Here is a 17,500-nt window from a genome sequence, read left to right as displayed (position 1 = left end):
TCAGTCACACCGGCGAGACATTGGTACCTGTGAGCTGCCCATTACGCCATCCGTTGGTGGGTCAGTGGAACTTGCTCCGGAGTACATCCAAGTTATAGAAGAGAACCACTCACTATGCCAGATACACAAAAATGAATGGGCAACCTTTCAGCAGTAGTGCATGGATTTATGATCATGTGCAGGGGTGGGTATCGTTTCAGATGTTTCCATACCGATGCAGTGACTTCAATTCCTGAACGATGCTTTTTTCGATAGCAATTTCATAAAATCCACTCTACCAAAAAGAAACTACAATACGCATTAGGGCACAAATCGTATTATTTATTTTTCAGCTCTGTCTCTATGCATGACGTAGAGTCTGAACTCTCAACAAAAAACCGCATCTTTGATTCATGGCTTAATCATTTTCTATAGTTTTCTTCAGGTAAAAGTTAATACTCGTGCTGCTCTGCTGATTGGGGTCGTTATAGCCATAGAGAATTTTTTGTATACAGCCTGGAAATTCAGAGTTGTTTTATGGTTTTTGTGCCATAAATCCAAACACACTTTATGCCCACAATTTATGAATTTTCAGATGCCGTTAGCTTTGATGCTAAGTGCCATTTTGCTTTTTCCCATGATATTCTGGGAAACCATCTTGACCAGGCTGGTCCATCAATGCGGATGAAACAAAGATCTTATATGAAGAGGAATTACCCCAGGGCAGAATAGTTAGATATAACCATAAGTTGTCAAAAATACCTTAGGGCTCACAGAGTTAACTTGTGTGTCTGTACAACGTGTAACGTTAGACAGCCAATCAGACGCATTATTAGATCTTGGTATAGAAGCATGCTGGCATGCCTATTGGCTCACTGACGCTGATGAGATTTGCTCCTTATGTATTGAAATTGGGTATTGAATGACGAGGCATTTAAAGATACTAGATACTTTATAGGCAATTCGGTCAGTGCTTAACATGTATCGGATTCGGTACCCAGCCCTACTCGTGTGCATGCACACTATATGGAAATAGGGCTATGTTGGTTTTATGGGGGGTGGGTGTAGGGTAAATGAGTGTCACCACATTGACCTGAACTTGTGAAGTGAACATGATCTGTTCTTGTTTAATGTAGCCAACCTTGCACATCAGTTTTGGCATGCAACATTTGCAGAATTGCACAAATCTTTTCGGATTTATTGCCTGACTTTTCAAGTAGGTACAGCATGCTACAACATACCAAACCAGACTGTCCTCCCCCGAAAAAGTCCAGCATTTTGTTCAAACGGCAATTACGACTCGTATTTACGTTCCTAGTGGCAGCCAACTCTAGTCATGATAGGAGCAGGAAGTAGGACAATGAGTATAAAAAAGCCAAGTTTTATAAATCGATGGGTCACCCAACAACAGGAAACAAGACTCTGTGTTCCATTTTGAAAATAAAAGTAAGTGAGTTTTTTACTTCACGGAACAAACAGAACAATGTCGTTTTTGTGCCTAAACCTAACCAAACTGCGACTTTTATACATTATCGACGTGTTTAAAACCGCGACCGTTACTTTCCCTGGTTTAAATATGTTCGATGGAAAACACTCTGTCGGTCGTATTTTCTGCCACCACTATGGGCATTAATTTATAAAAATGCTCCTGTGGGTCATATTAGAGGGCAGGAACAAACAACCTATATAGAGTGGTGCTCATAACTTTATGAACCATGCTAAAGTTCACTAAAAAGAGGATTAAAAAGAAAAAAATCATCCTTAAATTAAATTATCTTAATGCCATAATATAAAATAGGAAAATCCCACCTTTAAGGACACCAATTTTCTCTGTGAATCAATAATTTATCGTAAATAAATAAATATTCTTCCTTAAAATACAGGGGACATGAGTATACACACCCCTATGTTAAATTCCCATAGAAACAGGCATATTTTCTTTATTATTAAAGGCCAGTTATTTCATGGATCCAGGATACTATGCATCCTGATGAAGTTCCCTTGGCCTTTGGGATTAACATAACCCTTCACCATACCTAGAGATTAGTATGGTTTTATTTCAGTTAGATTTGCATTGAGAGATGATTTTATGGAAAGTACCTCATGCCAATCTCTAGGTATGGTGAAGGGTATGTGATGATGTAGGGTTATTTTAATTCCAAAGGCCAAGGGAGCTTTGAAATGGGATTGGACAGTTGACCGACTGCAAAATAAACACTCATAGTATCAATTGAGGATGTTTTCATGTTGTGTGTCAGGCCACATATGTTTGCACTTCTGGTAGCAGAAAGACCTGCAGGATATGTTGGTGGTGTCACAAACTGACACCCACATAGACACCTCTGAATCATGGCATTGCTGCTAGTGCCAGTAAGGGTCTTTTTATTGGATTCCAGCCCAGTGTCCAATCAACTTTTCTATCAGAATTCTTGCTTTGAAGCAATGACATTTAAGAAAAAAAACACTTGAAACTTGAACATTTAACTCATTATCTTTTGTCAGGTGCAAAGGTAACACTACAGTTTTTAGTGGCTGTCTAATTAATGTTCACAACCCGCTACCACCTGACAATGCACCCAGGAAGATATGAAATGTTGATTAAATGTATCTGACACATCGAAAAAACAGATGTAGCCTGCTTACTATTACGAGCTAATTTTCACGAGCTACAGTACATCCTCCAAATACTGGACGTCCAGATGCAAAACCATTGAGATGATTATCTTAAAATATTCATTTGACATTCATTAAAGATTAACTGGGAAATTCTCTTGAAATTGACATGATTTTGTTGTTGTTGTCATTTTTATCGCACAAAGGCGTCGATCAGCACTGGTTTAGCAGATCTTTGTATTCTACCAATGGAAAAATGGACTTAGAAATATTGGTTAGTTTTCTTGTCAGGAGTTTAAATATAAAGACAGATATCAATGTTTTTCAAGATTATTTTTGGGGTCTTTAACCCTTTATTACAGTGCATATACTGGAAAGGGGGAGAGAGATATGGGATGATAATCCATGCACAGTGCTGAGTGCTTTTCTCTTTTGAACTAGACAAATGTAATCTATAACCACGACGTTTGCAGGATAGTCCGCCGGATATTCCGTAAGATGCATGTCTTTTTGCCAATGTCCGTTTTTCTTGTCCTCCTTGGATTTATGAGGACTAGGGTTAAGTGCTCCTCAAATCTCTTCAGGGTAAATCTGTCCAATCTGAGTTTTCTCTTGCACGACTTAAACAACCTTTGAACGCATACACACCAAAACAAGTTCCTTCCCCCTTCCCGGGGCTGTTTGGCTCCATGCGGATCTCAGCGCCGCCCAAGATGATTGTGATTGGTTGAAAGAAATGCCAATAAACCAGAGCACGTTTTTCTCCCATCCCGGAATGTTGTGTGGACTAGTCAGACCTTCCTCCGCAAAGCTGTGGAAGAAGGTCCGGCAAGGCGAGACTAATAGCACATCACTGTTATTACTGCTCTTTTATTTCTATGGTCTCAAAACAGCTTTTTCATGGAATAACCTGTAGTTTATTCAGAATTCCATAATTCTGCAACTGTAATACGGTCACATTTGAAAGAAAGTAGCATTGAAATAAAAATAATATTATTAAAAATAACAGGTTAACACATTGTCGGTGAAATCTATGTACATGTATATGCCATTTCCAGTCCAAGATGAATCACCAAAACATTTAGAAATTATAAAAACACAAGCCTAGATTAGTGATAGGGAAATACTTTGACAATTTTTCCTCTAATTCCATCCATGAGTAACATAATGACATAATGTGAGACTATTTTGGTCATGGGTTTCATACATTCATACATTCTGTAATAAGATTATTAGATGGGACACCATCTTATCAGATAGGGGGACCCTGGTATACAGTCTCATCAAATGGGCATCCGTGGTCTTATTTATGTCAGTTCAGGGGTCCTTGACATATGGTAAAAGAAGTTTGGGAACCACTGGCCTAGTTAACACATACATGTATTAACTTCATGGGCCCTTTATGGAATAGAGTGTATCCAGAGAATGAAAATACATCGACATCCAAGAATTTCATTGGATGTTTTTTTTGGTTAATGTTGTTAAATCAAGGCTTCAACGAAAAGAAAGACTTACAAACTTTCCTCCTACTTTAAGTTTCCCATGGAACCTAAACACTCAAATCTTGCAGAAAGAGACATTCCCCCCCCCCACCCCCCGAAGGTTCGTTGTTTATGGAAAAGTTTGATCCGTGTATTATCCAAGACAAAAAACACACGTCATTTAAATGAAGTAACCACCCAGCGATAGAGCGGCTTTACTACTAAGTAAAATAACTTTGGTGCCAGTCTTTTTCATCACAAATGGACACCCTCCCCCCCCCCCCCCCCACAGCCCGCCTGTCAGAAAGCCACAACGCTGTCACTTCCTCTCCGTGTAGCTCAAGGAGACAATTAGCAAACAGAGGTGACATGGTTAACAGGTGCGAGCCATTATTCCTGGAGCTGGAGGAGCGTGGCCATCCCATCTCTCACGGTGATGGGCCGTTAGTGTGTTTACTGTGTGTGTGTGTGTGTGTGTGTGTGTGTGTCAATAAGTGATGGGAGATCATATGACAGGTACAAGTGAGGGGGTGAGGGATATGTCTCCATAGCCCGCCCGGTTGTTTGGAATCAGCGTGTCATCAGGAAGTAGTCAGATCCGTTACTTCAGTAAAAGTACTAATACCACACTGTAAAAACACCGTGAAATGTACTTTTCAAGGTATTAAAAGAAAAATCCTCACATTTTAGAAAGTGTAAAGGAACCAAACAGTGTGTTTGATGGTCTGATCATGTCAGCTGGACTAGTTTAATTTATAATAAAACATCATGTTTGAATTCATATCCTAATTTGTAAAGTAACTAAAACTGACAGATTATTTTACTAGACTAAGTAAGTACAATATTTCTTTCTAAAATGTAGTGTGGAAGTAAAAAGTGGCATGAAAAGGAAAGACTCAAAGTAAACTACAAGTATCCTAAAATGTGTACTTAAGTACAGTACCGTAGTAAATGTACTTAGTTACATTCCACCACTGGTTGTTGTCACGCTCATATTACTGTTATTTATTCGTTGTTACTCTCCTTTAAATCTATACACGTCTCCCAAACATCACTCCTCTTCCTTTCTTCCTCTTTCCAATAATTACTCACCCCATCCCACTTCTCTGTATTCTTTTAATCTGCGATATAGACCATCATCCCTTCCTGAGAAACAGAAAAAGAGAAGAGGGGGGTCAAGCCGGTTTGTAAAAATCGATCGCATGTAAAGTGCTAATCAATGGAAACCTTTTCTCTTGAAGCTGGGAAATTCACGTTATAACATTTATTATAAGATTCAGAGCTGCAGGGACTAAATATATATGGCATATATATGGCAGCTGTCCTCTTCATGGGACACGCTGAGCCCATGAGTAATCACCTTGCATTCACATATACCTCACTATAAAGAGAGAAACAAAGACATATTCAATTACAAATGTCATATTGGATAAGCTGGGATCGTATCGGATGCTCCACACACATATATATTCTCTTCATCCCTCAATAATAATAATAATAATAATTATAGGATGCTACATTTCTCCAGTCAAACCGCGCCTTGGTAATGATCTGCTGTTTTTGAAACATGTTTTGCCGGCTGTAGTTTTATTAATCAAATATAGCATGGGTGAGTCATGTAGTTTTGGCTTGTGTCATATCGGAGGTATGTGCCACAGATTTCCCTCATATTGGAAGCAGAGCTAACACATGCTCCCCTTGACGTGTTCTCACACCATTTCTCACACAAAGCACGCGCGCACACACACATACTCTCAAACACACACACACACACACACACACACACACACACACACACACACACATTTGAAAGATGCATACACTCAAAGATGAGCGTATATAAAGAGATTCGTAAACAGACTGCTGTTCTCTCTCTCTCTCTCTCCTCTCTCACACACACACCACACAACACACCACACACACACACACACACACACACACACACACACACACACACACACGTGGATGAGCATTCACACCCATTAATCCCTGACATACCAAACTAAGTGTGCGTCTTTAGCAGTGGTGTAAAGTAACTGCGTTCATTTACTGCAGTAACGTGATACTAAGACATTTGATACTTAATGAACTTGAGTACTTCCATTTGGTGCCACATTATGCTTCTATTCCACTACGTCCATTTGACAGCTAGAGTTGGTAGGTGCTTTGCGTAACGCAATTAAACAGAAAACACATGATGAGCTTGTATGATGCATTTGTACTTCGATAGATAGATAGATAGATAGATAGATAGATGTTTATTGATCCCAAGACAAGGAAATTCCTGTGTAACAGCAGCAAAATCAGTCACAAGCACAAATAAAGTGTAAATGAAATACTTGGAAAAATATACATACATCAATATACATGAAATAATATACGAATAAAGTACAAAGAACAAATATTTGAATATGTACAGGATGGGGGAACAAAAATGTGCAACTGCTTAAATAATAGCTAAAATGTAAATTTAAATAAACCAAATGTCCAGGTTGCATTAGTGCAGTAGTGTGGTGTCCAAAAGTCTCATCTACCACCCAGTGATGACGTGTTAAAAAGGTGTTATGTTTGTGGAATGAAGATTCTTAGCGGTCCGTGCGGCATCGAAGCTGTCGGAGCCTCTTAGAGAAGCTGCTCCTCTGTTGGACCAGTGTGGGGTGGAGAGGATGGTCAGGGTTATCCATGATAGATAACAGTTTGTTCAGCGACCTCCTCCCCACCACGCTTCAAATGTGTCCAGTTTGCAGCCGATCACGGAGCCAGCCTTCCTGATCAGTTTGTTCAGTCTGTTTTTATCGCTGGCTCCGATGCTGCTGCCCCAGCAATGACGGAGGAGAACAGAGCGTGGCCACAACAGAACGGGTAGAAGATCTCCAACATCCTGCTGCACACGTTAAGGATCTCAGCTTCCTAGGAATAGAGTCTGCTCATCCCTTCTTGTAAACAGCAGTGCTGTTGATCTTCCAGTTCAGCCTGCTGTCGATGTTGACACCCAGGTATCGTACTCCTCCACCATGTCCACGTCACTTCCCAGGATGCAAAGGGGCTGCGGAGCCGTTCCCTTCCTCCTGAAGTCGATCACCATCTCTCTGGTCTTATCTACGTTCAGCAGCAGGTGGTTCTTACCAGACCACTCCACAAAGTCACCCACCAGTGCCCTGTACTCTCCCTCCTGTCCATCCCTTATACACCCAACAACTGCAGAGTCATCAGAAAACTTCTGTAGGTGACATGACTCCGAGTTGTACTGAAAGTCTGAGGTGTATAAGGTAAACAGGAAAGGAGACAGCACAGTCCCCTGCGGGGCCCCCGTACCACTCACCACCACATCAGACAGAACACGGTCCAGGCGGACGAACTGTGGTCTGTCTGTCAGGTAGTCAATGATCCAGGAGACTATGGACGCACCGACACCCATCACCCGCAGCTTCTCACCTAATAGCAGTGGCTGGATGGTGTTGAATGCACTGGAGAAATCAAAAAATGTGATTCTCACAGTGCCGCCACCACCATCCAGGTGCAAATGAGCTCGCTGCAGAAGATAGATGACAGCGTCATCCACTCCCAGACAAGGCTGGTAGGCAAACTGTAGAGGGTCCAGAGAAGAACTCACCTGCGGCCTCAGGTAGGCCAAGACCAGCCTCTCCAGCACCTTCATCACATGAGATGTGAGAGCCACTGGGCGGTAGTCCTTAAGGCCAGATGGAGTCGACTTCTTGGGGACCGGGACAAGGCAGGACGTCTTCCACAGCAGCGGCACCCTCTGCAGGCTCAGGCTCAGGTTGAAGAGGTACTGGAGAACACCAGACAGCTGACTGGCGCAGGTCTTCAGGACCCTGGGGCTGATGCCATCCGGGCCAGCAGCCTTGCGCTGGTGTAGCCTCTCCAGCTGTCTCTTCACCTGGCCAGGTGTGAATGCAAAGCAGGGGGGGGAGCTTGAAGTGTCAGTGGGGGGAGGAGAAATGTGGTGTAGTGGTAGTGGGGGGAGTTGGCTGACTGCAGGAGGGCTGAGGGAGTGAGGAGGGAGATGTTGGAACAAAAGAGGGTGGGGGGGAGGAGACAATGAGGGGGTGTGGGGGGTTGGTGGTGTGGTGGAGGAGGCAGGGGATGGCTGTGAGCTAAACCTGTTAAAGTAACAGTTCAGCTCGTTTGCTCTATCACGGCTGCCTGGTGTTTGTCCTCTTCTTCTCCCACACCCGGTGATCTCCTTCATCCCTGTCCACACCTCCCTCATGTTGTTCTGCTGAAGACTGGCCTCCAGCTTCCTCCTGTAGGTGTTTTTACACTCCCTCAGTTTATCCCGCAGTCGGTGCTGTACTTCCCTAAGCTCCTGTCTGTCCCATGACCTGAAAGCTGTCTTCTTCTCCTTCAGAAGAACTTTCAGGTCACTGGTGATCCACGGCTTGTAGTTGGGAAAACAGCGTACAGTCCGGGAGGGCATGGTGGTGTTCTCCCAGAACTAATGTATCGTGAACAGTCACCATGTTGTTGATGTCCTCCCCATGTGGTCACAGAGCAACCTCCAGTTTGTAGACTCCAAGCAGTCCTGCAGTGCCTCCTCAGCCTCCTAGTCCACCTCCTCACAGTCCTTTTGTGGACAGGCTGCCGCAGACACAAGGAACATACACAGGAGACAACATGACAAGATTGTGATCTGATTTGCCAAGGGGAAGGGCAGTGGCACTGTATGCATCCTTAGCATTTGCATACAGCAGGTCCAAAGTTTTATTGTCTCTAGTGGGGCAGTTAATGTATTGTTTAAAGTCCGGGAGGGATTTATCCAGAGAACATGATTAAATCCCCAGAGATAGCGATGAAGGCGTTGGGCTGCTGCGTCTGTAGTCGTGAGAGCCGTGGTGTTAATGACGTCAGCAGCTGCCTCCGCATCAGCAGACGGTGGGATGTAGACGCGATCATTATGGCGGACGTAAACTCCCTCGGTAAATAGTACGGACGAAAACCCCAGCCAAGCAGTTCAATGTCCGGGCTACAGAAACGTTCCTTCACATCACATGTCCCGGGTTGCACCACCTTTCACTCCCATCAGTGCACCCACCCCTCTCCTCCTCCATTCTCTTACCGTTTCTGTAACGTTCCTGTCCGCGCCGAGACGTCAAAAGCCGGTACCGCTACACCATAGTCGGGATGTGCGAGTGCAGCCATGTTCGGTAAAACACAGTATGCTGCACTCGCGAACTCCCTCTGGTTCTGATGAGCGCTGCTAGTTCTCGTCTTATTCCCCAGAGACCGTACATTCCCTGATGATCGCTGACGGCAGGCCTGTGTTTTCTTCTTCTTTTTCCTTCCTTTTTATTCCCCTCTACAACCCCGGCGTCTCTTTCGTAGCCCGTCGGTATTTCATGTTGGCCCCGGCAGCAGCACAGGTCCCACAGCGCAATCAGCTGATCGCGTGTGTAAACAATAGTGCCGCTGCCGTGAGCGTAACATGAAGTAACAAAACACGACCAAGTAAGAATAAAACTAAAAGAAAAGTTCCAAATTTACAGCCCCCGTTAACACAGATTAACAACACTTAAAGAATAAAAATAAATAAAAATCAGTGTGACTAAAAACACACATTAGGGAAGATAGAATCGTCTCCACATTGACAGACTATAATATGTAGATGTTGCTTACACAACATATCTAAATCAGTTGACAGTGATTCCTACTGTTTTTACTACCACTACCTTACTACCACTGGTTTTACTTACAGTACATTTTGGAAATCATGGTCAATAACCCTCATTTGTATAGACTTGTACCTAATATTTGAGTTAAAAAAGCAGAAATAATGAATTATTTTGACAGTTAAGATCAGAGGAACGTACAGATGAGTTTAGTCAAGAATGAAAGTGATCAATTGTATTTGCAAAGAGCGTTGTAAGGAATCCAATCCATTTTTTGTGATAGTTTGGTTAAAAAGAAACCCATATTTCAGATATAGACATTTTTTAAAGGGGTCAAATTTGACCCAAGGACAACAGGAGGGTTAAAACCAAACGTAGCAATGTAAAATGTAGCTTCATTCTGAGCGATGTACATCAAAACCTGACAGTGACTACGTCCACGCATGCACATGATATTCAGGTCTTTACCCTCAAAAAGACAGTATTCAAACTAAGCTGTTTACATGGCTAATGAAAGTGTGTAACTTTAGTTGTTCGTTATCAAAATCGGTGTTGCCCGTTCACAAACTTGTCCTTTTTCATTAATATTTCCCACCACACTGTCAGAAATAGGGGTACAGTAGGGGTCCATTTCTGTCCCCCAAGGTACAATCTATACTAACGTACCCCATAGGGCTCATTGTTGGACCTCAAGGAACAAAACCAACCTTTTTGAGGGTCAAAAGGTACATATATGTTCCCAAGCAACCCTCAAGGGTACAAAAACTGTACCCTTGAGGGTACAGCCCCAGTGACAAGCCATTGTACCTCTAAAGCTACAATTATATACTTCATTTTCTGAGAGTGCACCATCAATTCCAAGTATTCATATTGGCTTGAAATTTTACATTTGGATTTGCATGAACTAGGGTAGACGCTCCATATTCACGCGCCATCTTGAAATATGTAAGCAGGACATACTGCTCCGCCTTTTGCGTTTTTTTGCTGTCACGTGATAAACTCACAGGTGCTGCTAATGCTAATTTTGCTAATGGGTACCGCCGCTTTACCGGCACTGGCAAAATGGAGAAGTAAACATGGGAGACCACACGTATTCAAAATTCAAATTTCCTTTGACAGGAGTCTTCTTTTTTGCCCAGAAAGAGACAAAAGGATATTAAAAAGTGCATCATAAGGGCTTCCGTAGCTGTAATATGCACTTTGAACTGCATGGTGCGAGAAAGTTGATTGCGATATATGATCTCAACGCTACGTGGAAGAAATCCCTCCACATTGGACCTTTAACCAGCGGCGGCGGACTTGTTGGACCATGCAAACACAAGCGTCCCTCTTTTATTCCTTCAACCAGCTTCTGTATAAGGTCATTGTAGCGATGTGTGCACATATCCAAATATCTGTTGACATCTAAGTCTTCGATAATGTTTAGAAGTAGCTGTGTTTCTTCTTCTTACCGGGTCTGCAGCCTTGCAAACTGTTGGCTGGTTGTTGTTTTTTTTTACAGTTGCACAGAGCTGACCGTAAGTCATAAACAGGTAAGAGGCCATAAACAGGGCATAAAACCTCAGATTGAGACGCATATTCCCAATGTGCTGTATACATGTCCTAAGAATGCCTCTTAAACCGGAATAATACCGGAATATCCCACATGGCTTAATCGGAAAATGTTAACATTCTGAGAAAAAGGCCGTATTCTGAATATCCAATCGGAATATGCTGTTTACATTTAGTTTATTGGGAATAATAGTGAAATATATACACTCAGTGATTCCGATGCTGGAATTATCAATGTGATGTGAGACAAACTGCACAATGCAACATGCCCTCTTTAGTTGGATTTTTCCTCCAGAAGATAGAAAAAAACCAACGTAAGTTGCAGGGGTGGTGGGTGCAGAGGGGTCAATTTTCCCACAGTTCCCTCTTCAATGTTGTTGGGTTAAGATTGTCACTGCTGTGTGGTACTCTACCCCGCTGGTATAAATAAGACATGATTGGCATCACAGCAAAGGAACAACTCTCTCTCTCTCTCTCTCTCTCTCTCTCTCTCTCTCTCTCTCTCTCTCTCTCTTTCTCTCTCTCTCTCTCTGTGACAGCCTTCATTTGCTGGAGGAGTGGCAGACTTGGTGGGAGTTAATGATTATAATTATTTATCTTTTTTTTTTTTCTTCCTCTCTCTTTTTTTTACATTGTGGGATAATTATTTAAGAGGTTCGTGTAGTCATTGTTGTAATCAGTAAAGAGAGATTACAGAAAATCTGCACGCCAACAGATGGCACTTGGCTGTTGTTGCCTCGTATGAAACGCAGCGCGGCACATGCTGTAGCAGGCAGGCTAGAGTGAGGGGACAATCAGAAAGGGGCCAAATTATAAAACAATTTGTCCTTCATCATAAATCAATTCATCACATCACTCCCCGCTCCGGAGAAGAAAGGGAATCAATAGCAGTTAGAGATAGGCCAGCACGATGTGAGGAAAATATGCGATAACATTGAATCTCGCGATATTAGTGATATTACCTGCGATAAAGAGGTATTCAAGTGTTCTCAGTTCTGCTGCTTTCAGTATTCTGCTAAAACACAACAAATCACTTGTTGAATTTAAAGGTCCCATGGCATGAAACTTTCCCTTTATGACGTTTTTTAACATTAATATGCGTTCCCCCAGCCTGCCTATGGCCCCCCCAGTGGCTAATAATGGTGAGAGGTGTAAACCGAGCCCTGGGTATCCTGATCTGCCTTTGAGAAAATGAAAGCTCAGATCTGGAATATTGCCCCTTATGAGGTCATAGGGGGCAAGTAGGCAACTAGCAGCCCTAGTTAGAACTTTGTGTGTGTGTGTGCGCGCGCGTTCAATCCCGAACAAGATATCTGGCTAACACACTCGTCTCACCAACGTGGTGTTTTTTTTTTGGGGGGCATTCACATATTTACACATTAATGTTAATGTAATGTCTGTTTTACATCTATTTCTAATTATGTATTTATTGACTAATGTGAAAGAAACGGATAAACACAAAGTGAGGAAAAGACAGTCGTCATCCAGGGTCGGGGAGCATGAGGAGCACCAAGGCCGCTGCCCTACATTCCTCACTAATTGTATAATTGGAAAAAGCTCTCCAAATGAGCAAGCAAGACCCCCTCCTTACCCCCTTCACCAACTACCCCCCTGCCCCCCCTCACACGCACATGCACACCCTTCAAAGCAAATCACAAAAGAGCATTTTGGGAATAATAATAATTTCAAAAAGAGTCAATTATTAATCCCACACACTAGCATCCCTGGCAGCCGGAGCTAGGCTGCATAGCACAGAGCACACCCCCCCTTACACACACACACACACACACACACACACACACACACACACGCACACGCACACACACATCAGGATACACAGTATTTAGCTATCTGGTGTTGTATTAGTGTTAAATAAAGGAAAAAGGTGGATGTCCAGTGGGAAAAATCACTAATTCCCACTGTATTTCTTAAAGTACTACCAATGACAGGGTCAAAAAAGTGGAACTCTCTTAAAGGGCCACTCCAGGGATTTCGTGCACTGCTATAACGTTGTTGCTATATGAGAGAAAATTAGAATGGTAAACACGAGATTCAATGACTTGTAGTTCCTTGCATAGATCAAACTCCAATTAACCATGGATTATAAAACTCCCTCGATGTAACTTAATAGTTTTTTTTTTACTATTAGATCCTCTTTATAACCATCTTTTGAATCCCTCTCCCCCAGTTTTGTAACACAAGCTTTCTGTTATGAATTTGGAATCTCACGTCCAAGTCCGAGATAACTCAGGATTATTTTGTTCGGCAGAAAGCTCCCATAGAGCCACACATGACATTTAACATCCGTTTCTGCAGGCTGTACAGTCCACATGTAAGATCAGAGTCTCTGAACTCTTCCACACATTTGGTTGGAGAAGTTGAAAAAGCCCTCAAGTAAACTTTTTTTTGTTGGTGTCATAAATAAATAACATTGTTCCCAATATGAGATGATGTACCTGTGTGCTGTGTTAGCGCTCATATTTTACCGTTAGTACTTGAAGCTCATGGTCAAATTGGATTTCCTGATTTATGTCCCCTGCCACGCGCCGTTCATTTCCATGGCTACTGAGGGACGGGGACGGGGGATGGGGGGGGGGGGTTTCAGAGGTCGACAGCGGTGTCTAACGGGATTGCGGGGTGCCGTTAAAACAAAGCCGTTAATTAATGCGATTGATCAGCAAAAAAATAGAGGCAAAATGTGATTTGCATACAGCCCGAGTGATCAATGCATTAACCGATTTTTTTTTTTTCGTCGTCTTCTCCCCCCTCTGAAATCTGATTTCCCGAGTTTTCAAAGTGGAAGAGAGAGAGAGAGTTCAGACTAATGTGGATCGATCGGGTCTCTCTCAGACAAGAATACAAAGCATTTTATTAGCCGGTTGAAGGGTGAAGAATACCAGGACAGAAGACGCAGTTCTCAACTCGGATTTTTGTATTTATGTCTCAATTCAACAAGGAGACAGAGAATCCTCTGTCTTTACGCATTTGTAATCATCAGACTACCCCCCCCCCCCACACACACACACACACACACACTCACACACACTTTCACATAGTGTGCAGAACACATGGTAATAAGGTGATATTTCTGTAGGGCCATAACAAAATGTGTTTTCAGAAAGGCAACAATATAACCAAAAAATAAATAAATTACAACAGGGCCATGAGGAGAGAAAAAACAAAAAGAGGTGTTAAAAAAGCAATATGTTGTTTTTTTTCGCTCTCCTTTCTCTCCCTCTATGTCAAGAGCAGCTTATTATAGCCTATTGATTTATAAAGCTTTAAATGTGATCCTCCATGTCTAAGTCAAGGGCAGGGAGTGAAAGAGAGAGAGAGAGAGAAGAAGAAGAAGAGAGACGGACGGAGGGAGGGAGAGGAAAAGAAAGAGTGCACGGGAGAAAGACAGAGAGAAGGACCAAGGCAAATGGAAAAAAGGGTGTCTGGAGACGGATAGAGATAGAAAGAGAGCGTCCACGACAGGGGGAAGTGACAGCGAGGCATTTTCAGAGCCGCTCTGGAACACAAAAGGGTAATTGTTTTAGCCCAGATGTTGCTTTCGCACAACAAGCAGGATACAATGTTCCTACTGAGCTGATGAGCCCAATCAGTGAAATGATTAAAAATTGATTTTGTCCCTGTAATTACAGTATGTAAACTACTTAGCCGGGATTGCAAAGGAAGTGATTTTCTAATTACGTATATACTCTGGTGTCTAATGATTGGTTTTTTGAAGTAATGAAGAGAGGGTCCTAACGACTCCACTGTGTTCTGTTGTTGAAGGGAGAAGAAGAAGGCAGGAGAAGGGGAGCGTACGGGGGGGGGTGGGGGGTCGAGAATGAGAGAGCATCGTTAGGGCAAGACAGCAGGCTTGGATACAAAAGGGGGATGAAAATTGAATTTTTGCCAGCCATTGCTAGCATGCTAACACGGGGGGCCCTGTGTTCTCTTTTTGCATGGGATCTGGAAATATAAATGGAGGCTGTGACTTGTCATGGGGGTTGCCAGGCCCTATATAATCAGCCCTGGCAATCTGGACCCTGCAATTAAAACCTCTCGGGAGGGGTTAGGGATCCAGGACGTCACACATGCACTGGAGAATTATCACTCGCAAAGGCCAAAGGAGCACAGAAATAAGCATATAACTCGGGCCTTCTTGCTATATATTTCACCAAGCTTCATTCAAACAATGTCACTTTTGATAGAAAGTTTGATTAGAGCCCACATCTGAAACAAACTCGGACCGATGCATATTTAGATGTGTGTGGCTGCGCCCTAAGAAATAAATCCGTAAAGTAAGAGAACAAATTCTTCCGTAATTAAAAACAAGACATTTTGTGTAAAAATAAAGAGCATTTAATGTTTTTTAAAATCCTCTCAAACAAAGCCGCCCAGTTAGTAAACTTCTGAAATGAAATCGGTTATTATTGAAATTATAGAAACTTTTATTTAAAGGTCCCATTATGTAGACCTTAGTGGTCCCCTAATACTGTATCTGAAGTCTCTTTTATATAGACCGTAGTGGTCCCTATACTGTATCTGAAGTCTCTTTGTATGTCGACCTAGTGGTTGTCCCCTAATACTGTATCTGAAGTCTCTTTTTATAGACCTTAGTGGTCCCCTACTGTATCTGAAGTCTCTTTTGTAGACCTTAGTGGTCCCCTAATACTGTGTCTGAAGTCTCTTTTATATAGACCTTGTGGTCCCCTATACTGTATCTGAAGTTTCTTTTATAGACCTTAGTGGTCCTTGATACTGTACTGAAGTGTCTTTTATGTAACCTTTAGTGGTCCCCTAATACTGTATCTGAAGTGTCTTTATGTAGACTTTAGTGGTCCCCTAATACTGTACTAAAGTCTCTTTTATGTAACCTTAGTGGTCCCCTAATACTGTCTCTAAAGTCTCTTTTATATTAACCTTAGTGGTCCCCTAATACTGATCTGAAGTCTCTTTTATATAGACCTTATGGTCCCCTAATACTGTATCTCAAGTCTCTTTTATGTAGACCTTAGTGTCCCCTAATACTGTATCTGGTCTCTTTTATGTAGACCTTGTGGTCCCCTAATACTGTATCTGAAGTCTCTTTTATATGACCTTAGTGGTCCCCTAATCGTATCGAAGTCTCTTTTAGTAGACCTTAGTGGTCCCCTAATACTGTACTCTAAAGTCTCTTTATATAGACCTTAGTGGTCCCCTAATACGGTATCTGAAGTCTCTTTTATATAGACCTTAGTGGTCCCCATACTGTATCTGAAGTCTCTTTTATGTAGACCTTAGTGGTCCCCTAATACTGTTCTGAGTCTCTTTTTTGTAGACCTTAGTGGTCCCCTAATACTGTATCTGAAGTCCTCTTTTATGAACCTTAGTGGTCCCCTAAACTGTATCTGAATCTCTTTTATGTAGACCTTAGTGGTCCCTAATACTGTCTCTAAAGTCCTTTATATAGACCTTAGTGGTCCCCTAATACTGTATCTGAAGTCCTTTTATATAGACCTTATGGTCCCCTAATACTGTACTGAAGTCTCTTTTAGTAGACCTTAGTGGTCCCCTAATACTGTATCTGAATCTCTTTTATGTAGACCTTAGTGGTCCCCTAATCCGTCTCTAAGTCTCTTTTATTAGACCTTAGTGGTCCCCTAATACTGTATCTGAGTCTCTTTTATTTAGACCTTAGTGGTCCCCAATACTGATCTGAAGTCTCTTTTTATAGACCTTAGTGGTCCCCTAATACTGTATCTGAAGTCTCTTTTATGTAGACCTTAGTGGTCCCCTAACTCTTATCTGAAATCTTTGTAATGGAACATACACAGTGCTTTAATATATTGTGATTTACATGGCTGATGTTCAGCAAAAGACTACAATGGTACCACTTGATTTAAAGGTATCTACATACGAGTGACGTAACAGTGTCATGTGTTGACACAGTCATAAAACATGAACCCTAACCATTGTCATGACCGAACCGAAGGACACAAAGAAGCGTCATGTCATAAACGTTTATGACGTGCTTCTAAGGTCTATGACACGTTTGTGACAGCGTCATGTCACTCTTATGCAGACACCTTCAAGTAAAGTGTAACCCACACAACTTCTGCCATACTTAAAAGCAAAACTGGGTAACCTTTGAAAGAGGATCATATTTTCCCTCTCACACATGAAAAGGTTGAGTCCTGAAGGAATATTATATATTGATATTTTGGGAAATGCCCTTACTTGCTTTCAGAATCAGAATATATATATATATATATA

At 42.2% G+C, this 17,500-nt stretch overlaps 1 protein-coding gene across 1 annotated transcript in view; it reads left to right on the top strand.

Annotated features, from left to right (window-relative positions):
• Positions 1-17,500, top strand: part of znf536 (zinc finger protein 536) — a gene marked incomplete at its 5' end in the record, with an annotated part of 312,490 nt that overhangs the window by 34,599 nt on the left and 260,391 nt on the right.

Source organism: Etheostoma spectabile, unplaced genomic scaffold, assembly GCF_008692095.1.
Source record: "Etheostoma spectabile isolate EspeVRDwgs_2016 unplaced genomic scaffold, UIUC_Espe_1.0 scaffold285, whole genome shotgun sequence".
Taxonomy (NCBI): Eukaryota; Metazoa; Chordata; class Actinopteri; order Perciformes; family Percidae; genus Etheostoma; species Etheostoma spectabile.
This window is presented reverse-complemented; position numbering and strand designations above follow the sequence as displayed.